We start from the raw sequence: 16,175 nt of genomic DNA on the forward strand, positions 1-16,175 counted from the left end.
CGTGCCTCTGCGGCCTCTGACCCGGCGCAGATCCCAACCGGCTCCTTGGTTCTCCGAGGAGCTGAGGGGGATGAAACGCCGGAGAAGACGCCTAGAGAGCTCTTGGAGGTCCAGCCGTTCAGAGGCTGATCGGACACTAGTTAGATCCTATACTAGGACCTACCTAGTGGCACTGAGGGAAGCGAGGCGTTGCTACGCCTCCTCCCTCATTGCGTCGGCAGATAACCGCCCAGCTGCCCTGTTTCGGGTGACCCGCTCCCTCCTTCACCAGGGGGAGCGGGATGACCTGTTGCAGGGACGTGCTGAGGAGTTTAACAGTTATCTATACGATAAAATCGTTCAGCTTCGGGATGGTCTGGACAAAAATTGTGGCGATTCAGACGGGGCGTCTGAGGGCGGTCTTGGTGATATTGTCTGGGATGAGTTTGACCCTGTGGCTCCCGAGGACATGGACAGGTTGCTGGGTAGATTGAATGCCACCACGTGTTTACTGGACCCGTGCCCCTCCTGGCTGGTGCTGGCCACTCAGGAGGTGACACGAGGCTGGCTCCAGGCGATTACGAGCGCTTCCTTGCTGGAGGGAGTCTTTCCGGCCGCCTTGAAAGAGGCGGTGGTGAGGCCCCTCCTCAAGAAGCCTTCCCTGGACCCGGCTGTTTTAGGTAATTATCGTCCGGTCTCCAACCTTCGCTTCGCGGCGAAGGTTGTAGAGAGTATGGTGGCATATCAGTTTCCCCTGCACCTGGAGGAAACTGTCTATCTAGACCCGTTCCAGTCTGGCTTCCGGCCCGGTTACAGCACTGAGACGGCTTTGGTCGCGTTGGTGGATGATCTCTGGAGGGCCAGGGATAGGGGTTGTTCCTCTGCCCTGGTCCTATTAGACCTCTCAGCGGCTTTTGATACCATCGACCATGGTATCTTGCTGCGCCGGTTGGAGGGATTGGGAGTGAGAGGCACCGTTTATCGGTGGTTCTCCTCCTATCTCTCCGACCGGTCGCAGACGGTGTTGACGGGGGGGGCAGAGGTCGACCCCGCGGCGCCTCACTTGTGGGGTCCCACAGGGGTCGATTCTCTTGCCCCTTCTGTTCAACATCTATATGAAGCCGCTGGGTGAGATCATCAGTGGCTTCGGTGTGAGGTACCAGCTGTACGCTGATGACACCCAGCTGTACTTTTCCACACCGGGCCACCCCAATGAAGCTATCGAAGTGCTGTCCCGGTGTTTGGAAGCCGTACGGGTCTGGATGGGGAGAAACAGGCTCAAGCTCAATCCCTCCAAGACGGAGTGGCTGTGGATGCCGGCATCCCGGTACAGTCAGCTGAGTCCGCGGCTGACTGTTGGGAGCGAGTCATTGGCCCCGATGGAGAGGGTGCGCAACTTGGGCGTTCTCCTGGATGAATGGCTGTCTTTTGAAGACCACCTGACGGCCGTCTCCAGGAGAGCTTTCCACCAGGTTCGCCTGGTGCGCCAGTTGCGCCCCTTTCTAGACCGGGATGCCTTGTGCACAGTCACTCACGCCCTCGTGACGTCTCGCCTGGATTACTGCAATGCTCTCTACATGGGGCTCCCCTTGAGGGGCATCCGGAGGCTTCAGTTAGTCCAGAATGCGGCTGCGCGGGTGATAGTGGCTCCCGCGTGACACCTATCCTGCGCAGACTGCACTGGCTACCTGTGGCCTTCCGGGTGCGCTTCAAGGTTTTGGTGAACGTCTTTAAAGCGCTCCATGGCATAGGGCCGGGCTATTTACGGGACCGCCTACTGCTACCGAATACCTCTCACTGACCCGTGCGCTCTCACAGAGAGGGACTCCTCAGGGTGCCGTCGGCGCGACAGTGTCGTCTGGCGACGCCCAGGGGAAGGGCCTTCTCTGTGGGGGCTCCCGCCCTCTGGAACGAACTCCCCCCAGGACTCCGTCAACTTCCGGACCTCCGAATCTTTCGTCGCGAGCTTAAAACTCACTTATTCATCTGCGCAGGACTGGATTAGTTTTTAAATTTATGGGTTTTTTAATGGGTTTTTTATTATTTATCCTAAATTTTTTAATCTCGGCCAATTGAATAAGTTTTTTAATTGTATTTTAATTGTATTTATATTGTTATATTATTGTGTATTTTTATCTGGCTGTGAACCACCCTGAGTCCTTCGGGAGAAGGGCGGTATAAAAATTTAAATAATAAATAAATAAATAAATAAATAAATAAATGCTCAGTCTTACATATTGGAAAAAAGAACCCTAACATCAAGTACAAACTTGATGGACATTACCTAACTGATGACCCCCACCCTGTCAAAGATCTTGGAGTTCTCAGATCAAATGACCTTAATGCCAAAGCCCACTGCAACTACATAGTGAAAAAAGCCCTAAGTGTTGTAAACCTAATTTTACGCAGCTTCTTTTCTGAAAACTCTACACTACTAACTAGAGCATACAAAACATTTGCCAGACCTATTCTTGAATACAGTTCATCTGTCTGGAACCCATACCACATCTCTGACATAAATACAATAGAAAGAGTCCAGAAATATTTTACTAGAAGAGTTCTTCACTCCTCCGAAAACAACAAAATACCTTATACCAACAGACTTGAAATCCTAGGATTAGAAAACTTACAACTCTGCCGACTTCGACATGACCTGTGTTTAACACACAAAATCATCTATTGCAATGTCCTTCCTGTAAAAGACTACTGTTAAGTTCGGGCAATGACGAGGCAGGAGGCGATACAAGTGACAACAGCTCTTTGGTTTCTTGTGATCCCAGCAAAAGCCAACAGGCAAAACCCCTCTTTAAATAGTATTTTGGCTAAGGCATCAGCCAATCAGCAACGTGCATGTTCCCGCCCAAATTTCCCTCCTAAAGTTCAAATACATTACACTCCTCCCCTCCCAGAACGCATTGTACTACTATTTACATAAAATTTGCATGTTATTTTTCCACATAGCCACGCAGGTAGACAGGGCGTCTCCTAACCTTTTTGGACCTGTGCAATTCATTTTCTGGGAGTGAGTCGACCTGGTTGGAGGGACTGTTTGTTCCTCCCAGCTCCTCCTCCGGGCCATCCGGCCCTGGATTATTGGCGGAGTTGTTCCTGCTGTTCTCTGGAGGAGCTGGTTGGCATCGCTGGACTTCTTCATGCTCAGCTAAGTCTTCCGATTGCCTCGGGGTTGAGCTAGCTGTTGGTTCAAATATTGGGTAGTCAGGGTCTGGCTGTTCAGGTTCTGGGTTACTGTGTACTCTTTTCTTAACTGATCTATGTGGCGTCTCCACACTCGGCCATCCCCCATGTCCACTACATAGGATTTTGGGCCTGTTACTCCTATAATTGTTCCCTTTAGCCACGCTGGGCCTTCACTATAGTTATGTGCCCATACTGGGTCACCTGTTGTCATTGCTCTGGTTTTTTCTTTTGTACCTTGGTACCCATCAGGGGAGTATGTTGGGTTTAACCGATCTAGGGGGCACCTGAGTCTTCTACCCATCAATAACTCTGATGGGCTGCGGCCGGTGGTCATGCAGGGCGTTCTATGTTGTACTGCCAAAAAGGTATCTATTTTAGATTGCCAATCTCCTGGGCTTATCCTAGATAGCGCTTCCTTTGCACTACGAACGAAACATTCTGCAAGTCCGTTCGTCGCCGGGTGGAAAGGCGCCGAGAGGACATGTCGGATGCCCTCTTCAGCTAAGTACCCCTCAAACTGTGTGGCCGTGAATTGTGGGCCGTTGTCGGACACTAGAGTGTCGGGCAACCCGTGTGTTACAAATAGATGCCTCAATACTGTGATTACGGCTTCCGCTGTTGTTGTTTTCATGAGCAAAATTTCTAATCACTTTGAGTAGGCATCTACCACAATTAAAAAGGTCTGCCCATGGAATGGCCCTGCAAAATCTATATGGATCCTGGACCACGGGCCCTGGGGTTTTTCCTAATCTCTTATGGGAGCTGTTGGAGGTTGTGGCCTTGACTCCTGGCATGCCTGGCATTTCCCCACCCGGTCGCTAATGTCTTTATCCATTAGTGGCCACCATACGTAACTTCTCGCTAGGCTTTTCATTCTTACAATTCCTGGGTGGCCCACATGCAACAATTCCAACACATGCCCTCGTAATTTCTCCGGAATAACCACTCTATCCCCCATAACAGACAACCCCCTTGTACCAACAGTTCTGAACATTTTTTTGCAAAGTCTTTGAAATGATCCCCCGGTGCAGTGGGCCATCCCCGCTGCACCCAATCAATCACAGTTCTTATGATAACGTCTTTGTAAGATGCCCTGGTCACTTCCTTAGATGTGACCGGGCCAGAGTCCAAAGAGTCAATTAGTAAGACGGGCGTCCCTGGAGTCGGGTCTTCTATAGTCTCTTGTAAGGGGCATCTACTTAGAGCGTCCGCATGCCCCAACTCCTTTCCCAGGTGGTGGGACAGTTTGTACGAGTATGCTGCCAGGAAAATAGTCCAACGGGTCAGCCTGGGTGATAGTGCAACCGGTGTCGGACGGTCTCCCGCCAAGAGTCCCAACAGTGGTCTGTGGTCTGTGACTATTTCGAATTGTCGCCCAAATAAGTACTTGTGGAATTTTTTAACCCCAGAGACTATGGCCAGGGCCTCCCTGTCTAGTTGGCTGTAGTTCCTCTCCGCTGCGGACATTGTGCGGGAAAAATATGCTATGGGTGCTTCTGAGCCGTTCGGTAACCTATGGCTGAGAACAGCCCCTACCCCATAGGGCGATGCATCACAAACTAGCACTAGTGGCAGCATCCCGTTGTACTGGATTAGGAGGCTATCGCTGGAAAAAAGATTCTTAATGCTCTCAAATGCCCTAGTCTCAATCCTGCCCCAAGTCCAGACAGTTTTTTTCGCTAGCAGTTTATGTAGCGGTTCGGCTACTGTTGCCTTTTTTAAAAAAAATACCGCATAGAAGTTTACAAGCCCCAAAAATGCTTGTAATTCTGTCTTGTTTTTTGGAGCAGGAGCCTTTTTAATGGCTCGCACTTTGCTCTCAGTTGGGTGGATGCCTTCTCTGTCTATCCGGTATCCCAGGAACTCTACAGATTCAACTCCTATCTGGCATTTGTTGAGTTTAACCCTAAGTCCTGCAGACCTGAAAATGCTCAAAAATTTCCGTAGTTTGACCCCTAACTCTTCTAAGGTTTCGGCTGACACCAGTACATCGTCGAAATATGGGACTACCCCTGGTAGACCCTGTAGGAGTCGTTCCAACAGGTTTTGAAATAACCCGGGGGCTACGCTAACTCCAAACTGAAGTCGAGTGCATTTAAAAGCGCCACGATGTGTGACAATTGTCTGCGCTTCAGCAGTGTCGTTGTCTACTGGTAATTGTTGGTAGGCTTGAGCCAGATCGAGTTTGGCGAAAACCCATCCCTGGCCTAACGAGTGCAACAAATGTTGCATTACTGGAACGGGGTATGCACTCTTTTGCAAGGCTTTGTTAAGTGTTGCCTTATAGTCAGTGCAAATCCGGACTGATCCATCCGGCTTGACTGGGGTCACTATTGGTGTCTCCCATTTTGCATGGTCGACGGGACTAGTATCCTTTGGCTTACTAGTCTGTCTAGTTCCCTGTCAATCTTTGGCTTTAGGGCAAATGGAACACTCCTAGCTTTTAACCTAATAGGGGCCACCTGGGGATCCAAATTGAAGGAGATGGGGGTCCCCACGTACTTGCCCAGGCAGTCTTGGAAGACGTCCTCGAATTCATTCAGCAATTCATCCTTCAGGTTGACTCCGTTTTTGTAAACCCCGGTTACTTCCATGCCCAAGGCTCTGAACCAGTCCAGACCTAGCAAACTGGGTAGGCTTCCATCTACGATGGTGATCGGCAGGGTTTTCTTGAATTGTCCATATTTCACTCTGACGGACGTGACTCCTTGGACAGGGATTCGGTTTTCCTGGTAGTCTTGCACTCTCAGCTTTTGGGTTTGCAGCTGGCGTTTCGCGACGTTGGGCAGGTCCCTCACGATGGTGTCCCAAGACATAATCATAATTGATGAGCCGGTATCCACCTCCATCTTACACGGCACCCCTTCGATGTAAGTCTTGGTGAATATCTTCTTTTCCAGCCGTGTCGATGCGTGGCCCACTTGTACAGTGGTCTGGTTCAATTTTGCACCTTTTTTGGACGGACCAATCCCTGGCCGTCTCGCTGCTCCGGCGCCCTGCTGATTGGCCGGTTTGAATTTTTGGCGGGAAGGTTGAGGGGCTCGGCAGGCCTGAGCTATGTGTCCTTTCTTTTCACACCGCCGACAAATTGCGTCTTTGAACCTGCAATTCTGTCGTTGGTGTTGGCCTCCGCAGCTCACGCATTCGTCCCGGTCGCTTCTCTCCAGACTCCCGGTGTGGAAAACCTCTTCCTCTTCTTCACCCTCCGATTCGGCCCGGATTTCCTCGCTGTGGACTGGCGTTGTTTTCACCGCGACATTTGGTGTGTTCGGCTTTTGCAAGGTTTCCGCCACTTTGGTAGACATCTCGTGTGCCCTGGCCTCATCCAGGGCTATCGCCAGGGTTAGGTTGTTTTCCACAGCAACCGCCTCTGTATTCGGATGTCCCTGACCCCACAAATGAGTTGTTCTAACAAAGAGTCCTCCAAATCTCTGTACTCACAGTGGTTTGCGGCTTTCCTTAGCGTGGCCATGTACACGCTTATCAATTCGCCCTCTCGCTGAACCCTTTGCCTCAGCTCGAACTGTTGTACAAACTTTGATGGCACCGGCGCGTAGTGTGCTCGTAGTGTCGTCTGTAACGTTTGCCATGGCACCGACTGTACCGGTGTTGGTTCCGACAGCGATTCGGCAGTATCAAAAACTTCTGGTCCACAGTGGCTCAGGAAGTAAGCGCGTTTCCGATTATCCGAGACTCCTTGCAGTTCATTCGCTTCGAGAAAGCACTCGAAACGAGCCATGTAGGACCCCCCATTTCTCCTTGGCTGGGTCAAATGGCGCTGGTGGTGTATAGCTTGACATCGCTATGCGTCCACCCTAATACTGGCTGGGTTTTAAGGTTCGTTACTCCTTCAGCTCTTTTCCTAGTCCCGCTGCCTCAAAATCCCACCTTCATCACCAATGTTAAGTTCGGGCAATGACGAGGCAGGAGACGATACAAGTGACAATAGCTCTTTGGTTTCTTGTGATCCCAGCAAAAGCCAACAGGCAAACCCCCTCTTTAAATAGTATTTTGGCTGAGGCATCAGCCAATCAGCAACGTGCATGTTCCCGCCCAAATTTCCCTCCTAAAGTTCAAAATCATTACAACTATTTCAGCTTCAATCGTAATATTACAAGAGCAAAAAATAGATTCAAGCTAAATGTCAACCGCTTCAAACTTGATTGCAGAAAATATGACTTCTGTAACAGAGTTGTTAATGCTTGGAACTCATTACCTGACTCCATAGTCTCTACTCAAAATCCCAAAATCTTCAACCAAAAACTGTCTACTATTGACCTCACCCCATTCCTAAGAGGGCTATAAGGGGCGTGCATAAGAGCACAAAAATGCCTACCATTCCTGTCCTATTGTTCCCTTCATCATATCAAATTGATATAGTTGATGCATATTTTTTTTACATATATGTATATATTTTCTTCAAAATAAGTTGTTTTATCTATGACAATTGTTTGTGTTTACTGTTGTGACAAAAAGAAATAAAAACAAAGATGTGAGTGATGTTAAATTGGCTACACCCACCCAGTCACATGACCTCTCCCCAAGAAGCCACGCCCACAAAAGCAGTAGGGGAATTTTTTTAATTTCACCCCTGGCAAGAAGAAATAAGCGAGAGACTCAAGATGTAACAAGGCAAGATGTAAGCTGTTCCAAATAAAACTACCTTTTGCAATTGACTGATGGTGATGTTGTCAATGCTGATGGTGTTCAAGTGGTGCGCCAGTGGTTTGGGGGATGCGTTGCACCCAAAGTGCCTATTACTATCAATACTATCTTTGCTTTCTTTTGCCACAGTTAAGTTTGTATCCAGCTAATAGTTCCAGTAGTGTATTGCATCACAGTGTATTGTATGGCCAAGGCATTAATAGCTTTGATGCTGTTTACTACAATTCAGTTTTCTTACTCTTTGGATGTATTCTTTACTAAACACATTTTTAACTTGTTCAGGTCTGATGTCATCCAACTGTGAAATGCCCAGATACTTGTAGGCTTCATCTTGATGGCTTCTGATGGTTTGGTTATTCAGCATTAGAATTCCATTGCTGTTTGTGATTTTCCTCCACTCTATTGCTACTGTACCATACTTCTCTAGGCCAAATTCCACTGCTATAAATTTGTACAGTACTTGTCAGTGGCTGGAATTCAATTTCTGATTTTCCATAAAGCTTCAGATCATCAATATAAAACAAGTATGAGATTTTTAAAGCATTTTTTGCCAATTGATTGCTAAGATTTTTTTACTTCTGATGTCCTGGATCATGGCAATGGCAAATAAAAAGGGTGATAATGAGCCACCCTCAAGATGCCTCTCCTAATTTGACAAGCCCATATTTTTCTCTTCCAACCACCAATTCTGTCTTCCACTGATTCATTATTTTTTCTATACAATGTTTGTACCGATACTGTTTGTTTCCAGCACATGATAATCCAGCTATGGAGTAAAGAATCAAATGCCTTTTAATAATCAATTTTGACCGTATGTAAATTGTTCTTTCAGCTTTTGCAATAACTATTAATTAAAAGTTGGTTTTTTTATACCTTTGCTTTTCCTTTAATGTCCTTTCTTTCTATTAGAAGGATGTTATTTTCTTCCAAATAAACTTGGGTATTATTTTCTATTATGCTAATGAGTAATTTAAATATCATATTCAAGCATGTTATTGGCCTAAAGTTTCTATTTAATTAATCTTTTAAGTCTGGAGTTGGAAGGTCATTGATACCCTCAGTCTTTTCACCTCCCAACATAGACCGGTTTCCCGTAAAAGCAGTATTATTTGTAGCCCATACATAAGTTTGTTGATACATGAGGATAAATTCTTTGACTAGGTTTACTCCAATTTCAAACAAGAAACATAGAGTAAAGCCCTACTGATCAGTCAAGAGATGGCTTCATTGTAGACGGCCTTCATTTGGGTACTGAAGCCATTGTGTAAGAAGAGTTACATAAGGGCCTTGTTGGAGGGGGAAAAATTGGTGACCTCGGTTTGGCTTCCTCCCTCTTTGTAATCTTGTACTACACCAATCTCTGGTTCTAATCATGGTTCACAACAGCTTTCTCTTGTGGGGACTATTTTAGGTATTTAAATAATAACAATAGGAACAGCTCTCCTACTTACTATGCTCTCAAATATTTTTCCATCTTTCTGCAATAAGTACCTTGAGCTTTACTAACTGTCTGTATTGTAGTTGGGAGAACTATAGGAATGTGAGATAAAATGCATGGAATACCACCTTTAGTTCACATTCTTTATTATTGGCATACCACACTTCTGCAGTAAACTTAGCTTATTGCAGTCAAGCCACAGCTGATACTGATGCTGTGTGCTTCAAATAAAAAATGTTCCTACCCAATATTTATTGTATAACATTCAAAATTATCACATGGAGCTCATATACATGCAGCCTTTTGTGTCACTTGGGTCTTTTTTATTTTTAATTGTAATTGTAAGGTTCATTTATTAATATGTCTAAGCTCATAACTGCCAATCAAGAGACTTAAACAGAGGCTTGAGTAAAATAGCATTTTAATCCTGATCAGGCTCAAAATGGTTAGTCGTTCCAAACACATAAGATGATACATACATGCAAGGAAGGAACTACAAACTCATGAGAGAAAGCAATGTCCTCTTATACCAAAAGGAGGTCTTTGAAGTATCTTTAGGGATGTCATAAACCATCAACTGGCATCTGCATATCCTGGAATCTGGTTTGTGTATCCCATAGTAAAGTTCAGTGATATAATTTAACTCTGAATTTGCATTCCTCTGTAGTGTTATCTTTTCCTTCTTTTGTTTTTAGCCACTTGGTCCCCTATTAGCACTACAAAGGTGAGCACTACAAAGGTGTGTAGATTGCTTCTGTTAGTTGAGATCGTGTGGGAAACAGAGTGGCATTTTATGGAGGTTTTTAGATCTTAATGCAGGTTAATGCAGGAAGGATGTACTTTTACAGCAATAAGTATGTTCTTCATGAGAAAGGAAATGCAGGTATACAAAGACATCAGTATATATGTTGCAGGAAACAATTCTAGTATTTTAGTATATATGTTCCCTCCATAATAATATTTTGGTTATTATTTAATCATAATCATCATCATCATCTCAATAAGGATAGGATCCCTAAATAGGGATTTTCTTAAATTGTGTCCCCACTTTCTCTTGCAAAATGTGTTTTCTGACACAGAGACAACTGTGCAGTGCATTTATTTTTAATCACCATGGGAATCTTTGGTATTCCAGGAGCAAAGGCCATTCTCTGTGATGCAGATGAACTATATTCCACATTCAGATCTAACTACTGATTTATTGACTGGGTTTCTTATTATTTAAATATAACTTTCTTCCTTATCCATTTCTATTTCAACATACCTGCAGTCTTCCACAAAAAATTATCATCTTTCCTCTTTTTCCATATAAGACCCTGCTTATTGATCCTGTCTCCTTTGCATTGACATAACAGAGAATTTTTGATCTATTAAATGGTGAGGCGTATTGCTACAGCCTCTTATTTTTACACTGATTTTTGTCCTATTTTGCTGCTAGCATTAGAATGACATTTTGCTGTTCTAATGCTTTAATGTTGGCATTCACAACTACAGTGGCCAGCATGGCAGCATTTCTCTGTGCCTTGCATCTCTCCCACCATTCTTCTTGCTGTGTTATTTCCTATAATGAATTTCAAGAAATTGCAGGCCGTGGCCTGTGGCAGAGAAAAATGACAGAATAAAGTAGAAGGAAGGCATTGGATTGGCGGAGGGAGCTAATGGAAATGCAGAGAAGAAATTGATCTGAAATAAACAACCCTCAGCAAACATTTAGGTGAGATCAGCCTGATTGGTGATGAAATTAGATTTAAATCCTGAAAGATAATGTTCTGCTGAATGCAGGTCAGGACATTTAGCAGATCTTTATCTGCTCCGAAATGTGCAGTCATCAGAACAATAGAACCTATTGCTCCTTTGCCAAGTATAAATAGATACCTTGAAATTTAAACATTGACATTTAATACCTGAGTACTCTTGCCCTTATAGTTATTGACTTCCTCTTTTTCTTTCTCACCATTCATGTTGGATTGGGCAATTGAAGGAGACCTGAGACCAGGCTTGTGACCACAGCTCTTTTATTTAGAGTGAAACTTCAGCTAAAAACACAGACAGGATGCTCTCCTTTTATACAAACCTGGATCAGTTGACAACCAATAGGATTTAAATGTTTTCCTGCTGAAATTCCCTCCAATGGGAACATACACAACAATTCACAAGATGAAAATGGCCATACAATCAAGAGAGTTGAGTTGAGAGTTGAGATGATGGATGGATGGGAATAAAATAACTCATCCCTTTAAAACTATAGAATGTTACCTAGGTAACTATTTCACTGAACTGCAGTAAAGCTGTTGTGTAGACTAATGCTAATTAATTTGGGCAATTGTGCTCAATTTAAATATTAAAAATTTAAACATTTTATAATCAATTACTTAATTTAAGGCTTAATTATCTGCAAATTATTTAGCTGGCAGCTGGTATACTAATAACAACCAGCATCCCCAATGTACTATATTAGGATATATTTCTGTCATTCCCACACCATTTATTCCAATGAAACCCAGCAGTATCAGACTGGAAAGTATGATTTAGGCAAATAAGGAATTTTAGGAATGTAGACCCAACTGTCTAAGAATTCCTGGTGGTGAAGTCCCAGGAGATCTAAAGGGATTTAGTCAGGGAAGTGTTTAGAAATAACATAAAAGAGACAGAATAGGGTGGGAGGGGCTGTTTGTCAGATACAAAAGTGGAGCAAATGTCCTGAGATCCATTTAAACTGAAATGCTCCTAAGATCTTGGCATGTACAATAAACTATTGTTGATAATTTCTGGAAATTTCTCAATCCTCCAGGGTCACTTTAAGGATATAACCTTATGACTGTAACTTTGTTGCTGGTATTCTTAAGATTTATATTGACTGTTTCCTAATATGATTTGATTGCTTATTTGTACCCTATGACTATCATTAAGTGCTGTACCTTATGATTCTTGACAAATGTATCTTTTTTTTTATGTACACCGAGAGCTTATGCACCAAGACAGATTCCTTGCGTGTCCAATCACACTTGGCCAATAAAGAATTCTATTCTATTCTATATGATACGGTAGGATTTGAGGTGAGGGAGGGAGGGAAGGGGGGGAGGGAAGGACAGAGAGAGAGAGATATGGATTGATTTCGGAAAAGATAAAGAAAGTTGTATCATCAAGCTGAGAAACCGGTCAGTTTGCTTCTTTTTTCAGCTCCTCTGCCTTGGAGCAAGATTATAAAGATATGAAAATGTAATAAGCGTAAACCTTACCTCTTCTACTGGAATAATTTGTGTACCTTCTCAATCAAAACTGTTTTGATTTAGGTCTATTATGGCACAGAAAAAAATGAGTAATCACTAAATGCTCAGAAAGCAGCCCAAGGAGACAGAGCTTGCTTCCCTCCTCCCCCAATTAGGCATGGAACGAATAATACAGCCCATTTATATTTGTAAGGAGATTTATGCCACACAGTTTGCTTGCTCGCAGCTGTCAGAAACCCCCTTTGTCCATAAAAGAAAAGAAAGCTGTCCATGGATGTTGTGCCTGGAGCAAGCCGAGAGCTGCTTATTAGCGAAGAGGCAGTGAAAGTTCTTTGGGCTTTGAAGTGAAAGTTTTTTGCGCTTTCAAAGTTCTTTGACCTTATCCTGTTCCCCCCTGTCTCCAATTGTCCCTGGTTATTGATTCCCTGGCAGGCCACTTCCATTTTCATCCAGCAAGCTCCAGAGCTGGCCAGCTGCCACAGAATCAGTTGCCTTGGCTGCGTTTATCTGCATAGGGAGTGTACTGAACAGAACAGAAACTCTTCAGCTGACACAGCCTACTTCTGCAGTAAACAGCCCACATGCACATAGCCGAGGGGGCTGGGCCTTTAGCCTACGTAACAACTAGAGCGCAGGGGGTTTATCATTAACTCTTTTAAAGAGCAGCACAGCAGCTCGAACAAGCTTGAAGCTCTGGGCTAATTCGCAGGTAAGAATTAATAAGCCAGAAGAGAAAAGTGTTTTGCCGGTAGTGAAAATATTTTCCAACACAGCAGGTCAATTAGATGTATGCTTAGCAAAATCTACAGGATAGCCATTCATCAACACCAGGTAGGTTTCTATTCTTGCCTGGGTGAATGGAAAGGTTACATAACACATCCTAGATTCTTCTCATTCCATCATCTTCGGGAGAAAATGAGGCCAGGGGGAAATTGAGGAGGAAAGCTATACTCTTCCCATGATTTTAACCAGTCTATTAAGTTTTCCGCCTTTCTGGTAAGTGCACTGCATATTAAGTAGAAATTAAGCTGGTGCAAGTTGAGACATGTTGTTATGCCAACTGGCATTGGTTAAAGTTTGTTTGTTTTTCCTGCCACTATTAATAACGTAAGGCACAAGGGGGAGGTGTGGAAATAAAGGAAACCAAACATGTCCGGATGCAATTTTTCCTGGGTAGTAAATCTATGAGGTTTACATGTTTAGAAGGAGTGAAGCTCTGGGATTTGACAGTTCATTATTGAAGGCCTATTTTGATGGCTCCCCATTATTAAGAACAGTCAGAATATAGATATTTGAAAAAAGCAGTGTGTGTGTGTGTGTGTGTGTGTGTGTGTGTGTGTGTAGGTTTTTGTTATTCTTACGGGACATAAATATTTGCAGGCAGAGATTTTGGCCTTGTTGTTGTTTGTTCAGTAAGTTCTCCATGGACACTCTGGAGCGTTACAATCCCATTAAAGTTGTACACTCTCTCATTCTGTCTGTCTCTCTCTCTCTCTCTCTCTCTCTCTCTCTCTGTGTATGTATATATATATGTAGGTCTTTGGTTATTCGGGTTTTCTCCCTCGTAAAATTGGAAGTGTCTTGGTGACGTTTCGATGAAGTCTCATTCGTCATCTTCAGGCTTCAGCTTCATGCTTCTGGGAGCACGAAGCTGAAGCCTGAAGATGACGAATGAGACTTCGTCGAAACGTCGCCAAGATACTTCCAATTTTACGCGGGAGAAAACCCGAATAACCAAAGACCTACATACAAACACCCGCGAAAACCTCAGAAAACATATATATATATATGTATATATGTATGTATGTATTTTCTGTATGCTGATCTGTACTGCTCTTTCATATGATTCCTGGCATAATACCCAGCTCTCCTTCATTATTTACTGTTGTGCTTGCAATGGGACTTATTGGTTTAAAAATCTGGATGCTAGATATATTGGAGAAAGTTGGTTTGTAGCTATATAGCCAATGATTGGCCCAGAATTAATTCTTCAGTTGTATATGAATACTCACACATTTTTATATGTGTATACATGAGTGATGGGTTTCAAATTTTTTTACTACTGGTTCTGTGGGTGTGGCTTGGTGGGCGTGGCTTGGTAGACATTACAGGAACGATACTGTAAAATCTCCATTCCCATCCCACTCCAGGGAAAGGTTACTGCAAAATCCCCATTTCCTTCCTCCTTCAGCTGGGACTTGGGAGGCAGAGAATAGATGATGGGGTGGGGTCAGTCAGAATTTTTACTACCCGTTCTCCGAACTACTCAAAATTTCCGCTACCGGTTCTCCTGAACTGGTCAGAACCTGCTGAAACCCACTTCTGGTATACATGTGTGTCAGTATAGGTAATCCTCAATTTACAACAGTTCATTTTGTGACCGTTCAAAGTTACAATGGCACTGAAAAAAGTCACTTATGCCCGTTTTTCAAAGTTTGCAGCCTCCCAGGGATGAAATCCAGCAGGTTCTGACAGGTTCTGGAGAACCGGTAGCAGAAATTTTGAATAGTTCAGAGAACCGGCATATACCACCTCTGGTTGGCCCCAAAGTAGGGTGGGAATAGAGATTTTGTAATATCTTTCCCCCAGGAGTGGATAGGGAATGGGGATTTTGAGGTATCCTTCCCCTGCCATGCCCACCAAGCCACACCATGCCTACCAAGCTACGCCGACAGAACCGGTAGTAAAAAAAATTGAATTTCACCACTGCAGCCTCCCCATGGTCATGTGTTCAAAATTCAGATTCTTGACATGTGTGTGTGTGTAAATCATATGTCTATTGTTGAGCAATATGACGTCTACTTTCAAGTTTTCTGATTCAACTCCAAGGTTGAATTCTACCAAGGTTAAGTCTTTTCATCTCCAACTAGCATTCAGGGAAAGAACTTTCATACTCCTTGCTTTATAGAGTCACACTGATGTACTAAGATTAGAAAGTACAACTTGCAGAATTAATCTAATATAAGAAAGTCATAGCAAAGTGACACGGTGGCTTAGTGGGTAAGATGCTAAGCTTGTCGATCAAAAGGTCGGCAGTTCAGCGGTTCGAATCCCTAGTGCTGCATAACGGGGTGAGCTCCTGTTACTTGTCCCAGCTTCTGTCAACCTACCAGTTCGAAAGCACGTAAAAAATGCAAGTAGAAAAATAGGGACCACTTTTGGTGGGAAGGTAACAGTGTTCCGTGTACCTTTGGCATTGAGTCATGCCGGCCACATGACCATGGTGACGTCTTTGGACAGCGCTGGCTCTTCCTATTTATTTCCTACTTATTTTATATTATGATTATTATTAACAATCCAAATTAGTGTATTTCTTTTATGAATTTTTATTTATTTCTTGGCAAGTCATTACAAAACTGGAGCTAAATTCAGAGAATGAATTATACATGTGTTTTAAAACTCTATTTTAAGGACTCTTAGGCATTTCAATTAAACTCAAAAAAGTTACTCTCTCAACTAAGAGTTGCGTTTCAAAGAAATAGTTTGGCTTTAGAGCAGGGCTGTCAAACTCAATTTCATTGAGGGCCGCATCAGGGTTGTGTTTGACCTTTGGGGGGGGGCAGTTTGATGTAACTCGTGTCAGGGCATCTGTGGTGGCCGGATTGCTTGGGTGAAAATGGGCTCCTGAGCTCTGTTTTCTGACACGATGGCCTCCTGACACCCTC

The 16,175-nt window shown here is 44.0% G+C and overlaps 1 protein-coding gene across 3 annotated transcripts in view; it reads left to right on the forward strand.

Moving 5' to 3' along the window:
* Positions 1-16,175, forward strand: part of ARHGEF37 (Rho guanine nucleotide exchange factor 37) — an 83,974-nt gene that overhangs the window by 16,404 nt on the left and 51,395 nt on the right. Inside the window, exon 1 of one of the 3 annotated variants that reach the window (XM_058166637.1) lies at positions 13,097-13,219. The exons of the other annotated variants lie outside the window; for them this stretch is intronic. The gene's annotated coding sequence lies outside the window, so the exon portion shown is untranslated. Of the gene's footprint in view, positions 1-13,096; positions 13,220-16,175 lie in introns of those variants that run through there. 3 annotated transcript variants of the gene reach the window in all.

The sequence above is a fragment of the Ahaetulla prasina genome, chromosome 2 (genome assembly GCF_028640845.1).
Source record: "Ahaetulla prasina isolate Xishuangbanna chromosome 2, ASM2864084v1, whole genome shotgun sequence".
Classification (NCBI taxonomy): domain Eukaryota; kingdom Metazoa; phylum Chordata; class Lepidosauria; order Squamata; family Colubridae; genus Ahaetulla; species Ahaetulla prasina.